The sequence below is a fragment of the Pinus tabuliformis genome, chromosome 3_1 (genome assembly GCF_031772625.1).
Source record: "Pinus tabuliformis cultivar Carrire ecotype Pingquan chromosome 3_1, CPIR1, whole genome shotgun sequence".
Lineage (NCBI taxonomy): Eukaryota > Viridiplantae > Streptophyta > Pinopsida > Pinales > Pinaceae > Pinus > Pinus tabuliformis.
This window is the reverse complement of record NC_142301.1, coordinates 712,532,529-712,554,946: the sequence shown is the minus strand read 5'-3', so window position 1 is coordinate 712,554,946 and position 22,418 is coordinate 712,532,529. Positions and strand designations below refer to the sequence as shown.

Sequence of the window (22,418 nt, the reverse complement as noted above, 5' to 3'; positions counted from 1 at the left end):
ATGGATGCCTCAGAAGAACCATGTGATCCAGCAGTAGCCACAACTTCCATTACTTTGGGATTCTCCTCCTCAAGTAGATTATACATGCCTTCCCAAGTAGCAATACCAGCGTCTTTGTTACAGGCAGTGTCTGTATACAAGGGCGCCATTTCTTTCTCTTCAGAGCTTGGGGCTTTGCCTTTCTTTCCCATGATATCCTGCGTACTGCTTTGTATCTTTCTCTGTTCTTCGTTCCTGCAATTTACAAGTGAAGTGAGAATAATGATAAGGAAAGGTGATGGGAAAGTTTTAAATGCCGAAGACGTATAAAATATACCACCTTACGTGAAATGACTTTTCGATAAGCACGAAACCATATTCCATTAATCACTAGCGACTAACTCATTAATTGGCATTAAAGCGCATAACCAAGTGTCGGTTCATGGGGTTCATGGAAAGTATTTTTTTGAACTACGATTCCAAAAGATCTGCGATGAAGCGATTTTGCAATTTGCTTCGCAAGATCGCAGATCGCAACATCGCATTATCACATTATCACATTATCGCATTGTCACATTGCCGCTCCATCGCAAAATCGCAATATCACAATATCGCAGGAACGTGACATATGACAATTTTCGTTAATCTATTTTTTGCGAAATGCGATTTGTGATATGTGCCATCGCATATCGGCAATTTAAAGTTTTTCAATGTAAATGGTCTTTGATGCATGCGATGCGATGTATGTTTGTTGTCCCGTATCGCGATCTCGCAATGTTAGAATTTGGCTTACAAAGAGGTATCTTGTTATCCTTTTGCGATGCGATATTTCCTAAGGAAAGATTTTTTCTTACCTTATCATAGAACTTAGATTTTTAGATTTTTCAAGGGGATTTTCCTAGGTTTATGATGGTAAGTTTTATTAAAAAAGGAAATTCAAGCACTAATTGATTTTTTTAATTTTTAACTAAGGGTCCCCTCTTATTTAGTATTAGGAATAACACTAAATAGGAAGGGGGGTTGTTGCTGGCCACAACACAAGCCATCAACTGTGGTCAAATTTTCCCTATGGCAGGCCTACGACTGTAATCCAAAAACCCTAAAACAGATGTGAGCCTCAGACCCTATAATTTCAGACCTCTCTGAACTTCCTTTGTCATCCTAGCCATCAATAGTATTGAATATCTCATGAAAAACCTATAATGAAATCCTCCAAAAGTGTGAACCTTTAAGAACCTAAGATGCTATCTAGGTAGTTCCATCAAGGAAAGAAAGGAAAATTGGGGAGTATAAATAAGAAGTATAAGAGACTTAACTTTCAAGGAATTTAAGTGTGTATATATTCTACTAATAGTGTTGGATGATACAAGAGGGAACAAGGGTGGAAACAAGTTTTTTCTTTGTTTATTAAACAATTTTATACAATAGATAATGCACAATAGTTGTATTGATTATGGTGTAAAGTGTTATGGATAGGATTAAACATTTCAAGAAATTTAGGACAATGTACTTAGTTATTAAGGTGTAAGTTAGAATGCAAAAGGTTAAGAATTTATAATGGAAATGATTTCGAATAATGGTTAGAGTGGAAATAGAAAATAAATATTTCTTGTGTCTTTTGTGTAACAAGATGATTGAATTGTTTCTAAAATTGTTATAATTTTTTTTCAATTTTGGAAGATGGTTTAGGAGCTCCCTTGATAGTATGAAGAAAACCATTGTATTTCCATGCAAGCAGTTGTAAAGCTTCATGACATTAGTTTTAGGGATATCAACACCACTCTTTTTAAATTATCTTCTTAGCATGGGATCAAAATTTGTGAGATACTCATTGGGGTTTCAATCTTTGTGCAATGTGAGATCATGATGTTGGTTGGATAATCTCGCTCCATTATTACAAAATTGTATCCTTATGGTCTTAAAAGGTGGCTAGTGTCGATCATAGATGTTCTCATCATTAAAGAAAACATGTTCTAAGGGTGTTCCTTAAATAAGAAATATGAAATATATTAATATCCATACTTTGCATGGGGAGGTCCTAGTAATTATTCTTCCATGCTCATGTCCTTGCAATGATAGAACTATTCATCATATGGGGAAATATATGCAAGAAAAAGATTGTATATTTCAATAGTTAGAGTAGCCATCACAAAAATAATGAAATGTACATATGTGATGCATGTATTTGTAGAGGTGCTAGACTATCATACTTCAATAAGAAGCATGGATACATTTGCGTAGAGAGGGGATAAATGATTCTTTGAATATAATCAACACCATTTCGGAGGTTTGATCAATGAGAATACAAAATGCACACTCTATAACAACTTATAAGTCCTTAACAAATGCTATGTCACCTATATTTGAAAATACAATGTCAAAATCATGAGTAGACTAACAATTGTGAAACTATTCTCATTGACGTAAGGTAGGGTGAATGTTAGCTTTCAATAAGCATGGGATGCATGGTTTACATTCTTCTCATTGTTAATGGTTTGAAAATATGGATTATGGATCATTATTATCACTATTTGTCATACTTGTTAATAAAAAGATTATATAGTGTGAAAAATTGATGTGTTTGTATATTGAATGAAAGTAAGATTTGAAGTATGAAGAATGTATTTGGACAAAGAATAATAATCAAAGTGGAATTAATAGGTCAATATTTGATTGTTCTCTGTTGTAATTACATCGAAGGTGTCTCTTTGTGGGGTTATGTTGCACAAACACTGTTCATCCCAGTCAATTAGATGCGTCCATTTTCATATTCCTCCATCAAATCATTCTTTTACATGCTGCACTCTGAACATTGTTTGCCATGGTTTTCTACTAATGTCTGATGGCTCGTCTTTCTGTTACTGGACCCAAATCCCTAGATGAGGATCACTATCCCTTTGTTGGCGGGAGTCCCCTAGTTCTACGGGGCTTCAAATGTCCACAAGCCAAGATCGACGTTGATGTCGAGGTTCTCAACATGGCACTCTGAGTAGTCCAAATCTTGCGACTCAAAGCTTTGTCTATTGTTCATGTTCCTTAACCGACTTGAAATACACAACTTAATATGAGGAGCTATGCTTTGGATGCAAATTATTTTTGAAAATGTTTATTACTACCGATTTCTTGGAAATCTTGTAGCCTTGCAACTCGAACCTTCGTTTACCAGATTTGGATTACAAAAAACATGACTATGGGATTTACTTCTCACATCAATTCCTTTCTTCACAAACACTTCCTATGTCACGCTTTCTTAATCAAATCTTAGGGCCTTGTGACTATAACCTTTAGGATTTTTCTTTAGTGCGACTTTTTCGACTTTTCGGTGCCAGAATCTCGTGGAAAAAATTGAGGTGAAATCTTGATTTGTGTTATTTAAGTTGGTTTTTTTACTGTGTATATGGATTCAACATCTTGAAAAACCCCTAGGGCACTTCGATTGTGCATGGGTTAACCATCAAGCTTGTGATTTCAATAAAAATTTTCCAGATTTTAGAGAAATTAGATCGGAAAAGCCCACTGGAAAAACTTTCAAAAAGTTTCACTAACGACAACTCGATAACCTTTGTCTACCCCTTCCAACCCAAATTACAAAAAGTGGGACTAGAAGCTTTTCTCTGGACACAAGTTCTTGATCTTACCTAACTCTTCCATTGTCCACCCTTCCAACCTGAATTACAAAAAGTGGGACTAGAAGCTTTTCTCTAGACACAAGTTCTTGATCTTACCTAACTCTTCCATTGTCCAGCTCGTGAAAATATTATAGCCTCACACCTTGAACATTTTTCTGCTCCTCCTTTCACTAAACCGACTTCGATTACTCAACATAAGATGAGAAGATTTTCTATGGACACAAGATTTTAATCAAGCTCTTCCGCTAGGAAGCTCGTGAAAATCTTATTGGAAAATTTGGCATACCTTGTGCACATGCATTGACCAATAAGTTTTATTCATGGCAAGATGATTTTCCCAAATCTTTTATTCCTTCGTGTAGCTTTATACATGTTTCATAAGATGAGAAGATTTTCTATGGACACAAGATTTTAATCAAGCTCTTCCGCTAGGAAGCTCGTGAAAATCTTATTGGAAAATTTGGCATACCTTGTGCACATGCATTGACCAATAAGTTTTATTCATGGCAAGATGATTTTCCCAAATCTTTTATTCCTTCGTGTAGCTTTATACATTTAGAAACAATTACTAATATATAAAAAAATTAAAAAATTAATATTAATCATAGTTTAAAAAATTATATTAATCATGATTTAAAAAAAGTGTTCTCTCCATCGATAGAAGTTAAATTGACCATGTTAACCGGAATGGCACGTTTTTACTGTCAAACTCTATATGGTATAATTTGTGAAATTCCAAATACGATTGGGAGTCTCGCATACATGTGATATAATATAATATCTTTATAAGAATTTACAAATATTTTTAATTTTTGAATTTTTAATATGTGATAGGCCTTTTTTTATGGTTTAAAAAAACTAAAATAAAAATTATTTTTAGAGGTTAGTTTAAGTATTTTGTATATAATCTTTTTTAAACATTATATGGTTTGGTTTGAAGTTTTTGGTAGATTATAAATATTTTTGGTTAAATTTATTTAAAATTAGTTTTTTTTTTTTTTTTTTTAATATGGATTCAACATTTTAAGAAATTCCTACACCATTTAAATTGTGAAAAATTTATAATTCAAACTTTGAGATTAGTTAAAATTCATAATTCTAATTTATCTTTCCAACCAATCCAAACCAAATTCTACACAAATGAGACTAAAAATACAACCAAAAATCTTCCCATCTTATAACCAATAACACGAAATAAAAAATGCATGTACATCGTCAAATTTTATTGATAAGGATGTCTGGTAGTGTATGCCCCACCCATCATTTGCTGAGATAGATAGAATTTAACAAGCAAGAAACTTGAAAGTTCCACGTCTTTGGTACATAAAAAATATACGCGTATTGAATGTCAAAGATTCACTCGGGGCAACGCTGTCATCATGAGGACTTGTATGTTTCACTTCTTCACCAACGTCGCTACTCATCTTCCCACTTGAGAAATGTTGGAGCTATTATCACTCCACACCATTCCTCTAGGTCCACTTGAACCTGCCAATAAAGAGACCGAGCCTGGCACAAAATCGCTACTTTCACCAACAATTTCCTCTGAAATTGAAATCGTAGAAGCACGATGATCCTCATGTTTGATAGCCTCTTTCAGCTCTGCAACTACCTCACTCACGCTCGGCCTACCCGACGGTTCATTGTGAACACATCTCATCGCTACTTTGGCAACACCAGTGATAGACATCATGTCGTAACCTCCATCTAACTTCTTGTCGATGATTTCTGCTATTTTGCCAGGATTATCATTGTCCATTACGAAAGGTGTTGTTAAATTGTAATTTTAAACAGCGCGCGGCGGTTTTTGAAAACAACCCCGGTCTCCCCGCACCGCCTTTGGCAAAACGCTGTATCCGCCGGAGGGGACCCGACACAATCACACTCCGCCACGCGTCCCCAGTACGAACGACGAAACCACTTTCCCCGGACGGTAAAGGTCGTTTGATTTGCCCGAGGAGGGTGTGCGCACCACGTCGGATCAGCTGGGCGCGCGATCTCAGTCGTCAATTTTCCGAAGGTGCTGTCCGCCCACGACACATCAAATTTTGTCGTTTTTCCCGTTGACCGCCGTAGGTGATGAACTTATGGTTTTTAATGCTGTACGTAGATTAGATGGAGGCTTTAACATCGTTATGGGCACATCTTCAATATCGTTATGGGCATTTCATTAATATAGTTATGGGCATATGCTTTGTATTTTTTTTATATATTTTTTTATATACACGTTGTCATATGTTAAAAATATAGTTTACGTGCGATAGTAGTGGTGTGTTATTCCTTTTGTATTGTGAGTGGTGGCTACGCACGATAGTGCGATATTTTTTTGTAAATGCACAGCAGTGCGATATAGAAATTAGAATGTAATGTTTTCCTCTTCCCATTGAAGAACAGAGGAACACCATGATGTTTATGTAATATCCACAGCAGTGGAAAATCTGTGAGAACAGCAGAGTTTTTTTTTGTGATTCCCTCTTTGAACAGAGGAAGAAATATGTAACAGAGTTTCAATTTTTTTTTTAATTAATAGAAATGCTTTGTGACTGTGTAATGCTGTCTTATGAGTCATTCTGTTTTTGAAAGGATCCCTGTCAAAAGATCTTGGACAGAGTAAACAGAGCATCGTCTCTGTGGTGAATATTTTGCTGGTTTTGGTATTTCTCCATTTAAAAATACCCAACAGTGGTATCAGAGCAAGGCTTAGGCTCTTTAAAGAAGTTAAAGAAGCTGAAGGGAGAAGGTTGTTGCTGCAGCAAAACTTCTCAGGCAGACAGAAGACTCAGACAGCGAAGGATTCAGGTATTCCCCAAAAGCATTTCTCTTGTTATTGCTGAAGACAGTCAGTTGTTTTAAAAAAAAAATCACAGTCAAGGATTTAAAACCATAGTTCAAGATGCAAGGAATGGCAAGCACAAGCATGGGTATGTTCAACACCCAGCTCCCACACTTTAATGGGAAGAACTATGACTACTGGTCTATAACCATGAGAGCTTTGTTCATCTCTCAAGATATATGGGAACTAGTAGAATATGGGTTTGAGGAACCAGCAGATGAAACAGCATTTAATAACCTAACTCAGGGAGAGAAGGACCTATTGAAGCTCAATAGGAAGAAGGATGCAAAGGCCATTGTCTTGTTGTATCAAGCAGTGGACCAGAGTATATTCCCAAGGATAGCAGCAGCTAAGACAGCAAATGAAGCATGGCAAACCCTCAAGACAGCCTATCAAGGCATGGAGAGAGTGAAGACAGCAAAATTGCAAATGCTGAGAAAGGATTTTGAAAACTTGAACATGAAGGAGTCAGACAACATTGAATCATTCTTCACTCATGTGATTGGTGTAATCACACAAATGAGAACTCATGGAGAAACAATTTAAGATAGAAGAATAGTGGAGAAAATATTGAGGGTCTTACCCTCAAGGTTTGATGCCATAGTTACCACCATTGAAGAGACAAAGGATCTCTCAAACTATTCAGTTGATGAGCTACATGCATCACTGATAACTCATGAGTAGAGGTTGAGTAGGAATGAAAACTCATCCCTTGAGCAAGCCTTCAAGACCCAGATGTCCTTTGGAAGAGGAAGGGGTCAAGGAAGAGGAAACCGAAGAGGAAGAGGCAGAAGCCAGAACAGAGGTGGAAGGAACATCCCATCAAATGCACAAGGAAGAGGCAGCAATCCCAATCAGAACCAAGGTCAAGGCAGCAGCCAACAAAGAGATCAGTATCAGGCTCAAGGACAAAGGTATGATAAATCTAATGTTCAATGCTATTATTGCAAAAAGTATGGACATTATGCTAGTGATTGTAGAAAGAAACAGCATGATATGAACAGCAGACAAAATGCAAATGTTACAAGAGAAAACAACAGTCAAGAAAATGTCCTGTTAGCTTGTAACATGGCTGAAACACATAGTGAGGACATATGGTTTTTAGACTCAGGTTGCAGCAACCATATGACAGGGAATATAGCCCTCTTTTCAGCCTTAAATCAGAATTTGAAATCAGAGGTCACACTAGGAACTGATAGTAAAGTGTCTGTTATGGGAAAAGGGGAGGTAAAAATATTTACAAAGCAAGGAGAAAGGAAAACCATAGCAGATGTCTACTATGTCCCCGGAATGAGATGTAACCTATTGAGTGTTGGACAGCTTATCCAAAAGGGTTAAAATGTTTACTTTGTAAATGATGTGTGCACCATCATGGACATACCACCCAGCAAAAGATGCATTGCTGAAGTGAAGATGACAAGGAACGGGATGTTCCCTCTCCGGATCAGGGCAAACATGAAGAACAAAAGGGAAATGGCAGCAGTCACCCAAGAGGCCTTCCAAAGCGTGCCAAAGGATGAGAACTGGTTATGGCACTTGAGATTCGGGCATCTAAATTTTGGAGGTCTAAACTTATTGAGCAGAAAAGGAATGGTAAAGAGATTACCATTGATAGAGAAGTCGGACAACCTTTGTGAAGGTTGTATATTGGGCAAACAACATAGAGAGAGTTTTCCATCAGGGAAAAGTATAAGGGCAAAGACACCCTTAGAGATTATCCACTCAGATTTGTGTGGACCAATGCAAGCTCCATCATTAGCTGGCAGCCTATATTTCTTGACATTCATTGATGATTTTACAAGAAAGACTTGGATATATTTCCTCAAGAACAAAAGTGAAGTCTTTGAGAAATTCCAAAACTTCAAAGCACTTGTGGAGAACCAAAGCGGGCTGCACATAAAAGTATTGAGAACTGATAGAGGAGGTGAGTATATCTCAAATGAATTCCTAAAGTTTTGTAGAGAAAATGGAATACATAAACAGTTCACAACTCGGTGCACCCCACAGCAAAATGGAGTTGCTGAAAGGAAGAACAGAACCATCATGGAGATGGCAAGGAGCATGTTGAAGGCAAAGAATTTGCCAAATGAGTATTGGGCTGAAGCTGTACATTGTGCAGTTTATATTTTGAACAGGTGTCCTACAAAAGCAGTCATGAACAAAGTGCCAGAAGAGGCATGGAGTGGGAGAAAGCAAGGAGTCACCCACATGAGAGTTTTTGGATGTGTGGCCTATGCACACATTCCAGATCAGCTAAGGAGGAAGTTGGACAGCAAAGGGGAGAAGTGTATCCTTGTTGGATACAGTGATGAATCCAAAGCCTACAGGCTGTATATCCCATCTACCAAGAAGTTCTTTGTCAGCAGGGATGTTCAATTCATTGAAGAGGAAGCTTGGGATGGAAGCATAGAGAAAACAATGAACATTAAAAACTGTTTGTCTCATGATGAGGATGAAGAGGAGGTGGCTGAAATGAATCCCCAAACAGCAGCACCAACACAAGAACAACAAGGTACACCATTGAGGATCAATGAGAGTGCTTCTCCAAGCACACCACAAGGAGGAAATTCAAGTGCATCTTCAAGCATTTGCACACCAAATGAAAGAGGTAAGAAGTTTAGAAATTTAAGTGAAATTTATGAAGAAGGAATGAATTCCTTGTTTGCCTTGTTTTGTCATGTTGATGATCCTATTCATTTCGAGGATGCAATTAAAGATAGGAAATGGATAGAAGCTATGGATGAGGAGATGAATGCCATAGAGAGAAACAAAACATGGGATTTGGTTGAGCTACCAAAAGGCAGAGAAGTCATTGGTGTGAAATGGGTCTACAAGACCAAGAGCAATGCTGAAGGCAAGATTGAAAGGCATAAAGCAAGGCTGGTTGTCAAAGGGTACAAGCAGCAGTATGGGAGAGATTATGAGGAGACTTTCGCCCCCGTTGCAAGAATGGAAACCGTGAGAGCAGTGCTGTCCATAGCAGCACAAAACAAATGGAAAGTCTACCAAATGGACGTGAAGTCAGCATTCCTAAATGGAGTGTTAAAGGAAGAGGTTTATGTGGAACAGCCTCTCGGATATGAGAAGAAAGGTGAAGAGCACAAAGTGTCCAGATTGAAGAAAGCTCTTTATGGGCTGAAGCAAGCGCCAAGAGCATGGTACAGCAGGATAGATTCATATCTATTGGAGAATGAATTTGACAAATGTGAAGGAGAACCCACAGTCTACATCAAGGAAAAGGATGGTAAAATTTTAATTGTTGTCTTGTATGTAGATGATGTTATTTTCACTGGAAATGATATTTATCTTATTGAGAATTTTAAATCAGTCATGAAGGATGAATTTGAAATGACTGACATGGGTTTGTTGAGATACTTCTTAGGCATAGAAGTAGATCAAAATGAAAAAGGAATTTTTATATCTCAAGCAAGATATGTAAATCAAGTTTTGGGCAGATTTAACATGGAAGAATGCAAGGCAGCCATCACTCCCACAGTAATGGGATTAAAGCTCAGCAGAGAGGACAGCAGCAAGGATTTTGATCCTAGCTTGTATAAAAGCATTGTGGGCAGCCTTATGTATTTAACAGCAACTAGGCCTGATTTAATGTATGTTGTTAGTTTGATTTCCAGATTTATGGAGAGGCCAAAGGAGGCACATTGGCAGGCAGCAAAGAGAATTTTGAGGTATGTCAAAGGTACCAAAATGTTTGGAATTCTATATCATGCCTCAAAACATTCAGATTTGGTTGGGTACACAGATAGCGATTGGGCTGGAAGTGTAGATGATCGGAAGAGCACTTCTGGTTATGTTTTTAATATGGGTTCAGGAGCCATCTCATGGGCTTCTAAGAAGCAATCCATTGTAGCATTATCTACGGCAGAGGCCGAATATGTGGCAGCCACAGCAGCAGCATGTCAGGCAGTATGGATGAGAAGAATGTTGAGAAGCTTAGGCCAAGAGCAGGCAAAAGCAACAATGGTATTTTGTGACAATAACTCTGCTATTGCTTTGTCAAAGAATTCAGTGTTTCATAAGAGAACGAAACACATCGATACAAGGTTTCACTACATCAGAGAATTAGTGAACAATGGAGAAATTGTCCTCGAACATTGCAGGACCCAGGAACAGGTTGCAGACATCTTGACAAAGCCACTGGTTCAGAAGAGTTTCGAATTTTTGAGAAAGTGTTTGGGAATGACCGAACGCGCGGCTGTTAAAATTAAAGGGGAGTGTTAAATTGTAATTTTAAACAGCGCGCGGCGGTTTTTGAAAACAACCCCGGTCTCCCCGCACCGCCTTTGGCAAAAGGCTGTATCCGCCGGAGGGGACCCGACACAATCACACTCCGCCACGCGTCCCCAGTACGAACGACGAAACCACTTTCCCCGGACGGTAAAGGTCGTTTGATTTGCCCGAGGAGGGTGTGCGAACCACGTTGGATCAGCTGGGCGCGCGATCTCAGCCGTCAATTTTCCGAAGGTGCTGTCCGCCCACGACACATCAAATTTTGTCGTTTTTCCCGTTGACCGCCATAGGTGATGAACTTATGGTTTTTAATGCTGTACGTAGATTAGATGGAGGCTTTAACATCGTTATGGGCACATCTTCAATATCGTTATGGGCATTTCATTAATATAGTTATGGGCATACGCTTTGTATTTTTTTATATATTTTTTTATATACACGTTGTCATATGTTAAAATATAGTTTACGTGCGACAATAGTGGTGTGTTATTCCTTTTGTATTGTGAGTGGTGGCTACGCACGATAGTGCGATATTTTTTTGTAAATGCACAACAGTGCGATATAGAAATTAGAATGTAATGTTTTCCTCTTCCCATTGAAGAACAGAGGAACACCATGATGTTTATGTAATATCCACAGCAGTGGAAAATCTGTGAGAACAACAGAGTTTTTTTTTGTGATTCCCTCTTTGAACAGAGGAAGAAATATGTAACAGAGTTTCAGTTTTTTTTTAATTAATAGAAATGCTTTGTGACTGTGTAATGCTGTCTTATGAGTCATTCTGTTTTTGAAAGGATCCCTTCAAAAGATCTTGGATAGAGTAAACAGAGCATCGTCTCTGTGGTGAATATTTTGCTGGTTTTGGTATTTCTCCATTTAAAAATACCCAACAGGTGTCACCTGTAGATATGCCGATAATTATTGTTAGTCTTGGAGAAATGCACTCTCGGAATTCCTATAAATATTAATTGATGGTAAAATTACTTACCCATCTAATGATGTTCAGTTGCTCTACAGGTAGTTTTAGATCTATGGGTTGTCTACCACATATGGCCTCCAGCAAAACCACTCCAAAACTATACACATCGCTCTTCTCCGTCAACATTTGAGTACTGAAATACCTGTCAAGTGTCTCACAAAAAATTACAATGGAAAAGCAAAATGCCTTGAATTTCTTAGCATCAGAATATTGCAAATAGGTGCAACCTATATATGTCCAACATACTCTGGATCCAGGTATCCTGCAGTTCCTTTTACGGCAGTCGTAACATGAGTAGCCTCCCCATCATCAGTCATCCTTGGAAGGCCAAAATCTGCTACTTTTCCATTCAAATCACTGTCTAAAAGGATGTTGGCGGTCTTTATATCCCTGTGAATTATCTTCTGGGGTGCAACCGACGTGCAGGTATTCCAGTCCTTTGAATAGAAACCATAGGTGTATAAGTGAGATATGTCGTTCCTCATTATTTGTCCTTAGTAATATTAAGTAGAAATCTAGAAATTTACGGCTATTTTATTATTCTCGATACTTCACAACGCGCATTTAGATAAAAAGAATCAATGTGCATCAAATTAACTAAGAGAAAGAGTAACCTTGTGCTGCATCTAAAGCTATTTTGAGCCTGGTTCTCCAATTTAATTTGGAATGATGTGCAATAGGACCTGGAAAAGAACCTATTTTGGTTATCTTAGATATTTTATCAACTCAAATAAACATATATCTCTCAGCAGAAGTATTTACCATAAAGGTGATCCCTTAGGGAGCCTCCTGACATGTACTCGTAGATAAGCATAACTTCTCTTGATTCGTTACAATAGCCTAGTAAAGAGACCAAGTTTCTATGATGGATTCTGGAAAGAAGATCAACCTGTTCATCAAATAACCGTTCGCGTGAATTTTACAATACATCATAAATAGTTTCAAACCATGATTCTGTGGTAAGAATTTTTTGCATTAAATCCAAATTGAACCATATTACATGATTGAAGATATATCTGAAATTCACCTCATTTAAGAACTCTTTAAATCCTTGTCGCGAGAACTGTGAGAGCACTTTGACGGCTATGTATTTTCCTTGGGGCAATTTACCCAAAAACACCGATCCAAATCCCCCTCGCCCGATCTCTTGACTAAAGGTCTGTGTGGCCGCTATCATCTCATCTAGAGTGAAGGCTTGGGATTTCGTTGAACTTGGCACCATAACCATCGAATAATCTGTAACCAATGAAGGGAAAATAAAGTTACTGAGAATCACAGCACCACCAATCAATCAATCAATCTAAGCTAATATAAGCTAATTTCATTTACAGGGATGACTACCATTATGTATCGTATTATAATATATTTAATATTATTAGTATTTATTAACCTTGGTATAAGAAAGATCTTGGTTCCATTTCCTGCCCGCATCTTTTGTCGGCAACGCCCTGTTCTTTTCTCCTGAATTTGTTGTAATACACAACAATTGCCGCTATCATTGCTGATGCGATGATTAGAATACCGCCGACTATCGTTCTGGGCAAAACCTTCCTTTTGTTCTTATTTGTAGTATGCAGAATGCATTTCCCTTTATGCATAGGTAAGTAGGAGTTTCCACAGTAACTGCAGTAGACCAAAGATAGAGATTATCCATGAACGTCCTCTAGTACTATTAACGAGAATCTGAGCTAGATTGATTATTGTTAAATTGTAATTTCAACAGCGCGGAGGTTTTTTGGAAAATCGGCTCGGTCTCCCCGCACCACCATTCGCAGAAGGCGGTATCCGTGAAGGGGGACCCGACACAATCAGGACGCGCCACGCGTCCCTTGTACAGCAGCCAAATCCGCTGTTCCCCGGAGGTTAAAGTTCGTTTTGTTTGGGCGAGAGTGGTGTGCGAATTCCGTCAGATCGAGTTTGGAGGCTCAGATCGCCGCGAAGCTGCGCGGACTTTATCGACTGGGCCCGATGCGCTTGGTGGCGACACGTGGCACCGACCTACGTCAAATCAGATTTTGCGTGGTGTGAAAGTTTTTATTGTTGACCGCCGAGAATGGAAGAATTAATGGTTTTTAATGGTTGGTCGTAGTTTTTTGGTGGATGCCTTTAAATGGTTATGGGCACATTATCATATATTGTTTTATATATGTTTTTACGTAGTGTTTTGTTGGAGGCCCTTTAATATGGGTATGGGCGTATAGTTTTATATATGTTTTTTATATATATGTTTATATATGTTAAAAAAAAAGGTCTACGTGTATTAGTTTTATGCATTGTGCATACGCGCAATAGTTTTGGTGGAGTTTTGTAGTGGTGCCTGCGCACTATGTTTGTTGGAAATGTATTGTGGTAGTGTTATGTATGTGTGCAGTGTATTGTGGTAATGTAATGGTGTGGTGGCTGCGCAGAGTTCCAGCAAAGTTTTTTTTGTAATGTGTATTGTGGCTGCGGCAGCGCACAGCAGTGCGATTTTTTTTTTGTAAACGCACAGCAGTGCGAGACATCAGGAACAGGGGCTGTAATGTTGCTTTGGCCCCTCAATGTAAAACTGATTATGTAATTTCCACAGCAGTGGAAAATCTGTAAGAGCACAGAACGTTGTTTAGTGAATCCCTCTTTGGACAGAGGAAGAAATATGTATCAGTGTTTTGTTCTAAATTAATAGAAATGTCTTTGTGACTGTGAAATGCTGTCTTATGAGTTATTTTGGTTTTAAAAGCTTCCCTGTGTAAAGATCCTGGAACAAATGAAACAGAGCATTGGCTCTGTGGTATTTATTTGTTTGGTTTTGGTATTTTCTCCATTGAAAAATACCCAATAGTGGTATCAGAGCTAGTCCAGGCTCTTTGAAGACTCAAAGAAGCTGAAGGAAGGTGTGGTTGCAGCAGTCAAACTTCTCCAACAGTGTGAAGACTCAGCCAAAAGAGTTAAGGTATTTCTCAAAGCTTTCCTTTGTGTTACTGTTGAAGAAACAGTCAGTGATTAAAAAAAACATAGTCAAGTATTTAAAGCCTAGATAAGAATGGCAAGGTCAAAGAAGAAAGCCTCCAAGCCTGCTAAAAATGTGTCTCCCTCCTCTACTAAAATAGAAGGCAATCTATTTGAATACATTTTATTTGAAACCCCAAAGTTTGATGGAAACTTTGATGTATGGGAAATAAAGATGAGGGCTTTCCTAATGTATGAGGGGATTGAAGTCTGGGAGTCAGTGATTGATGACAGCAAGATGGATAAAGAATCCATGGAGTATGATGCACAAGCAACAAAGACTATCTTGGATGGACTCCCTGATTCAGTGAAGAGGAATCTAGGAAAATACACATCAGCAAAGGATATATGGGACAGACTGCATGACCTTCATGCAAAGGGAACACTGACCATGACCATCAGTGAAGAAGAAAGTTATGAACCCATCATAGAAGCTGAGAATGAGAAGCTTGACCTCATCAAGCTTCAAGTAAAAGAAAGGAATGAAGAGCTTGCCAAACTTAAGAAGGAGCTTGACCAATGCAAGAAGAAACATCATGAAGAAGTCATATCCATGACAAATCAGCTGAATAGTGCAAAGAAACAAGCAGATGTCTTGACAAGTGAACTTGAACAAAGACACAAGAGAGTGAACAAACTTGTAGAAGAGATTGGACAGTACAAGGTAGAGGTCTCCTCCCTTAAGTCTGAACTACAAGAAGCCAGGAAGCAGGCACAAGGAGCTGAAAAGAAAATGAAGAGCAGTCAAGCAAAAGATGAAGAAATCTCCAAAATGAAGACAGATATTATCTCCTTCAAAATAGTAGCAGCTGAAGCTACTCGTAGCAAGGAAGAAACTAAGGGACAACTAGCAAAGAGAAATGATGTATGTGAAAAGCTAGAAGAAGAAATTGTCCTCCTCAGGAAGAAGGTTGAAGGGATGAACAAGATCATGAAGAGCTCTCAAGCTTTGGATGATATGCTCAGCTATCACAGATCTCCATCTGATAAATCAGGACTTGGATATGTAGGTGAACCCTCAAACAAGGAAGAGGATGCTTTAAGCAAAGGAGATGTGAAGAAGCCAGAAAGAGATGTTGATGCTCCTAGTTCCAGCAAAGGCAAGGAGAAAAATGAAGGCTGCAATAGAAGAAATCCTGCTCCAAGAAGAAAACCAGCTCCAAGAAGAAATGTAGCTGATGGCAAGAAGGCAAGAGGCAATGGTGATCATCAAATGATCTCAAGGCAGCAAGGCTTCAGAAGTACATCAAGGAAACCTCCATCATCCAGGTACCAAAGTTCATTTTATGGTTATTGTTATGCTTGCTCAAACTTTGGTCATATGGCAAAAGACTGTAGAACATTTCATAAAGATAAATGATATTTACACACAGCAGTGTAAATTTGTAAGTTGGGACAGTGTAATTGTTCCAGAAAAGACAGAGTATTTTGTCTTTGAAAAGTGCACAAGCAGTGCAAGTGTAGACACAGCAGTGTGGGGTAGACACAGTAAAGAAGATGGCACAACAGTGCAGCAGAGAATATGCAGCAGCATAAAAGAACATTGTAATGAGTTTGCACACACAGCAGTGCAATGATTGTTTGTTTTGGAACTGCATTTGAAGCAGTCATTTGGTGAATCCCTCTGTTGAGAGGAAGATGCTCTTTAGCATTGTTTGGTAAATCCCTCTGTTAAGAGGAAGATGTTTTTTTATAACAGGTGAATCCCTCTATCATGAAGAAGGTGCTCTTCAGCACATTGTTATGGTGAATCCCTCTGTCATGAGGAAGGTGCTCTTAAGCACAGTTTCAGGTTAATCCCTCTATTAAGAGGAAGACAACTTTGTTTGTTTGTGAACTGCATCAGAAGCAGTTGGTGAATCCCTCTATGTGAGGATGATATCTTTGTAACAGCAGTACTGAGGAATCCCTCTACGAGAGAAAGTGTTTGGGTATGTCCTAATGCCCAGCAGTTGAAATTAAAGGGGAGTGTTAAATTGTAATTTCAATAGCGCGGAGGTTTTTTGGAAAACCAGCCCGGTCTCCCCGCACCACCATTCGCAGAAGGCGGTATCCGTGAAGGGGGACCCGACACAATCAGGACGCGCCACGCGTCCCTTGTACAACAACCAAATCTGCTGTTCCCCGGAGGTTAAAGTTCGTTTTGTTTGGGCGAGAGTGGTGTGCGAATTCCGTCAGATCGAGTTTGGAGGCTCAGATCGCCGCGAAGCTGCGCGGATTTTATCGACTGGGCCCGATGCGCTGTGGTGGCGACACGTGGCACCGGCCTACGTCAAATCAGATTTTGCGTGGTGTGAAAGTTTTTTTGTTGACCGCCGAGAATGGAAGAATTAATGGTTTTTAATGGTTGGTCGTAGTTTTTTGGTGGATGCCTTTAAATGGTTATGGGCACATTATCATATATTGTTTTATATATGTTTTTACGTAGTGTTTTGTTGGAGGCCCTTTAATATGGGTATGGGCGTATAGTTTTATATATGTTTTTTATATATATGTTTATATATGTTAAAAAAAATAGGTCTACGTGTATTAGTTTTATGCATTGTGCATACGCGCAGTAGTTTTGGTGGAGTTTTGTAGTGGTGCCTGCGCACTATGTTTGTTGGAAATGTATTGTGGTAGTGTTATGTATGTGCGCAGTGTATTGTGGTAATGTAATGGTGTGGTGGCTGCGCAGAGTTCCAGCAAAGTTTTTTTTGTAATGTGTATTGTGGCTGCGGCAGCGCACAGCAGTGCGATTTTTTTTTTGTAAACGCACAGCAGTGCGAGACATCAGGGACAGGGGCTGTAATGTTGCTTTGGCCCCTCAATGTAAAACTGATTATGTAATTTCCACAGCAGTGGAAAATCTGTAAGAGCACAGAACGTTGTTTAGTGAATCCCTCTTTGGACAGAGGAAGAAATATGTATCAGTGTTTTGTTCTAAATTAATAGAAATGTCTTTGTGACTGTGAAATGCTGTCTTATGAGTTATTTTGGTTTTAAAAGCTTCCCTGTGTAAAGATCCTGGAACAAATGAAACAGAGCATTGGCTCTGTGGTATTTATTTGTTTGGTTTTGGTATTTTCTCCATTGAAAAATACCCAATAATTATTGTCTTAATTTGTCGATGACATTTCTTTTATAGGAAGTAGGAAAGAAAAATTGAAATCTCTAATGATTTATGTCAAAACATATGGAATATAAAATAGGATATGGTTACCTGAATTTCAATGAACCATTAAGAAGTTGGATAGGAATTACACCACTAAAATTATTATTATTTATATTCCTGTGAAATTAAACACTGCGATATTTACTACTTTGATCGTATCTAATTCTGAATAAAATTGTGGAAATAAATTTCGAATAAAATGTGCCAAAAACTAAATAGAATCAGAAGAAAAAGGGCGACGTACAGCTCTTTTAGGTTTTTCAGATTGCATAACCAGTAAGGAAGAGTGCCGCTCAAGTTGTTGTTTTGTAGATATCTACATAATTAGCAAAATAATTTTGGTTTTATGAAAATGCATATGCTCACTAAAAACAGAGAAATTGAAAGTTGAATGTTGAAAAAACAAACAAACTGAAAATTGAAATGTTGAGAAGAAACTTACAATCTCTCCAACTTGGTTAAACTGGAGAAATTTGGCAGATTCCCCATAAAAGAGTTATTATCCAGAAACCTGCCAATTTCAACACAAATGATGTTGCACATATGTTATGATTTGATATATAATATTCAGACACAAGCTATGTTCCCCTCCATTAACCGCATCCAGAATTCTTGAGTCCAACTAGGATTAAAATATGGTTAATTTCTTCTTACACATTAATTAATGCGGTCAACTGTCCAATATCATTAGGCACCAATCCTGTAAGGTTCTTCCCTGACAGATTGCTGGCAACAAGTTTTAGTCAATATAAAATTTCACGATTGAATCTTGACAGTCATACGATTTCAGCTCGAAACATATCGAAGAAATTAACTTACATTTCCGAAATTCTTATGGGCAGAGTAGTACTACTCTCACATGCAATTCCATTCCACGGGACCGAAAAGCAAGGATCAGAAATCCAACCTTTCATGCCAAACCTGCTTTTGATAGACTCAAGCGCTTTTACTGCATCATCAAAAGAACTTGGTTAGAAATTGGATCATAATATCAACGATTCCAGTCTCAAAACATTAAGAAGGTAACTTACGATCTTCTGCATATGTGGCTGGTTGGGTGTCAATTATTTTGTAAGTCTCAAAAGCGTTGATGATAGGACCACTGGTAGCGTCACTAGTGCTCACCAAGGCAAAGTTGAAGTCCTCTGCTTGGTTGGATATGAATGTTCGCTCCAGGGTAGAATAATTACTCATAGAAGTAATGGCTTCAGACCGATTTTGACCATTTATTCTCACGGAAAAGGATCTGTGTTCAGACATATTTAGCTTCTCAATCTCTGTAAAATATAACAACAGTAATAATTTGTGACCATTGGTCGGTCCTACAGTTGGAAATATTCACCTAACAGTAGAATTTCCGCCAACATCATATCTCCATACTGACATCAACATCGTTCCTGGCTTAGCCTGTTCATACATGCCTGGTTGGAGCGTCCTCAGTTCGATAGCAGAGATAAAGGGATCATCAGCTTCCGAGGTTCTGATCAAACAGATGTACAGCATTGTGCCAGAACTAACAAATATTGTTTCATTATAAAGTGCTTTATCTGGATTTGAGATCGCTATGTTTCCCATAGCTAACAGATCCAGTGTTTCAATAGAGAAAGCGAAGCTTGGCAATTGTCCGGATCTACTGTAATTTCCAAACATAAACCACAGTCTTAAGAGGTAAGGTACATTAGGGGTCACAGACAACTGATAGCAGCTTTTGTTCAGAGGCTTTGGGAAATATCGTAAATATCGTAGAGTATCCAACTCCACGTAAGAACCGTCGCGGTAATCATAGGCGTCCACGACCTCTGCTGTCTGGCCCATCTTACTTTGTTTTCTCCGGTTCGATTGGTTTTCCGTCCACAATCGATACTTAAAAATCCTTCCACACGACCAGAAATTACTTTTAATAAAACAATATCTTGTCAACCAAATATGACGATTCATCAAAAAGACATCAAATGGTGATTCAAACAGACACTCCAAGAATCTTACAAAACGACGAGAAATCAAATGACGATTCTGAAAGGTAAACACAACAGAAGCACTACAACATTCCCGGCAACTGTGAACTTAGGTTCCATAATTAGTACATACCTGGTTGAGGAGAAGTGAGAGGCAATAAACTCAAGAGCACGCCAGCTAGCGCTATGCAACCTCTCCATTTGCCATAACGAAATTTGTCCATAGTCAAAACCATTTAGAAAAAGGTCCTCAGGCGATATAACAGTAGAATGAAAGGAGGAGGATTCAGACAAACAGTTGCGTGTTTCGAAAGAAATTGGAAGTGTTCTTTACATATGATTTCTTGGCCTTTGCCTGTGTGTGACCTCTCTCGGAAAGTCCAATAACAACTTTCTTCTCGACTGTTTGGGTGACTGTCTATGTAATGTGTATGTTCAACATAATTTAATTTCAGCCCTGGTTGGCTGCGAATTTTTTTTCCTCCTACTTGCTAGTCAAGTCTTTTCCATGTACAACTTTCCATATCCAGACTTTTGTTCTCATCCCTCTTGCGAGTTAAGTTATTTTTCCATATACAACTCTCGCTATCTAGAGTTTTGTGTTCCCCCAAATTATAGTTGCGAGTCGTCTTTTCAATTTATAACAGAAAGTGGCGGTAAAATCTAGCATGGTAGAGGTGTGAGATAAGGTAAACTTATATTTTTGTTTTATTGATTTTACTTGTGCTGAATATTTCACTTATTAATAAAGTTTTAAATAGTAAGATTTATTTTTTCACTATTATATTATTGTAAGTTTAATTTTATTATTTTCTCAAATATTATATTGTAATGAATTTTATAAAGTGGTCTAGAAATAATTTAGTCTTAATCTACTAAGCATTAATCTATTTTTTTAGTGTAAAATTTGAGAAAAGATTTGCATCTCTAGAAATTTGAAAGTTCACCATATTAAAGTTACCATCTCACAGTTAAATCAAAATTATACTTGTAAAGTTCCATATTAAATTTATGTAAACTAATTGATTGTTCTATATCATAAATGATATTTAAAATTGTGATGTAAAAATATAAAAATCTTGATGCAGTAATTTTTAAAAGTTTAATTGACAATTATCAAGCTTCACGATTTTGAATGCCCTTAAAATTTTTATGATGTTGAATCTATTTCTACCCTCCTAAATAAAATTCAAACATAATTTTTTTTATAAAAATAAAAACTGCATTCCCATAATTATAAAAATAAAAGCTACATTCCCATTTCGACCACCGAACAAATTAAAAAATAATTAGTTTATCGCTAGACAACACCATCTAAAATAATTTGCACGCAGCTTACCAGATCACTCGCTGACTCTCGCCAATTTCAAAGAAAGTTAAACCTATGTATGAAACATGTGGAATGAATCATTGATGCGTCCATCCTAAGAGTTTCTTTGACCTTGAATCCACGTCTGGTTCCTCTTTCAGATTTGATGCTGGTTTAGTGTTTTATTTCTTATTTTAACAAATAATAATAATTATTATTATCTAACTTTTAATGTTATTGTTTAATTAGTATATTAGATTAGATTTTTTGTTGTAGGATAAGGAAGCTATTTGATTATTAAGTTTAGCAAAGTATACATATTTTAGCATTTGACTGTTAAGTCTATTAAAGCATACATTCTCTATCCTCTTTTGATTTTAAATCTCTTAAAAAACACATGCTCTTACCCAATAAACCTACTCCATATACCTACTCCATCTGTATCATATATGTCAACTATTATACATATCATTGTGTCTGAAGTGTACATCATAACAGCCCAATAAAATAAAATGTGTCTTTCTTTAAAATGAGTAGAAGCCATTTAGCCAGGCGTAGAAGGTGGCCATAAACCGAGTGAAGCTGAATTGTTTTTGCGCGTTGGTGCTGGGAATGTACAGCGAGTCAATTAAAAACAACAATAATTGAGTCCCGCCCAAGGAAGACTGCAACTTACTTGTCCGTAGAGACTACAATCAATACAGTGCAGCGGCCTACTTCACATCGAAACTCGGAATCCGTTGGACATTTTCAATGCAACATCGTCATCTCCGGAAGCTGAATCCGAATCCGTCCAAGTTCAAACGGCCATTGTATATTGCAATCAATACTAAGCCATATCCATACAATATGAACCAGTCAAATTGCCCATCCACCTCCATCTCTGTCACCACTTTCTGCCTAGGAGTGTCCTCACAGACATGTTCTTAAAAACGACAAAATGTTCATGGAATAAGAGCCGTGCTCAGAGGAAAAGTCAACTGTCCAATAGGGATGTTGCCATTGGCACGGTGCTCTACAATACCATCCGTAAATGTTTTTATTAAAATAATGTACCAAAGATTCTAAACATTTCTCATTAGTCGTCCATTCCCAGGTAAGATTCGGTAAGATTTTAGTAATGTATTTGCTTGGTTTATGTTGAGCATTGACCATTGTTTTTTACAATATTTGAATTTTAACCATAAATATTTTTTTTAGTATTATTAAAAATTTATTTTTCAAATATTTGATCGGATTATAATTTAAATGTTTTATTATAATTTTTGTTTACAATATAATATTATGTATATACAAACAATAATTATGTCATAATTTATTGATACAGTTGCAATATTCATATAT

At 37.6% G+C, this 22,418-nt stretch overlaps 1 pseudogene; it reads right to left on the bottom strand.

Annotated features, from left to right (window-relative positions):
* Positions 1-4,879: 4,879 nt before the first annotated feature.
* LOC149189230 (putative LRR receptor-like serine/threonine-protein kinase At1g67720) lies at positions 4,880-20,001 on the bottom strand (annotated as a pseudogene).
* Positions 20,002-22,418: the final 2,417 nt, after the last annotated feature.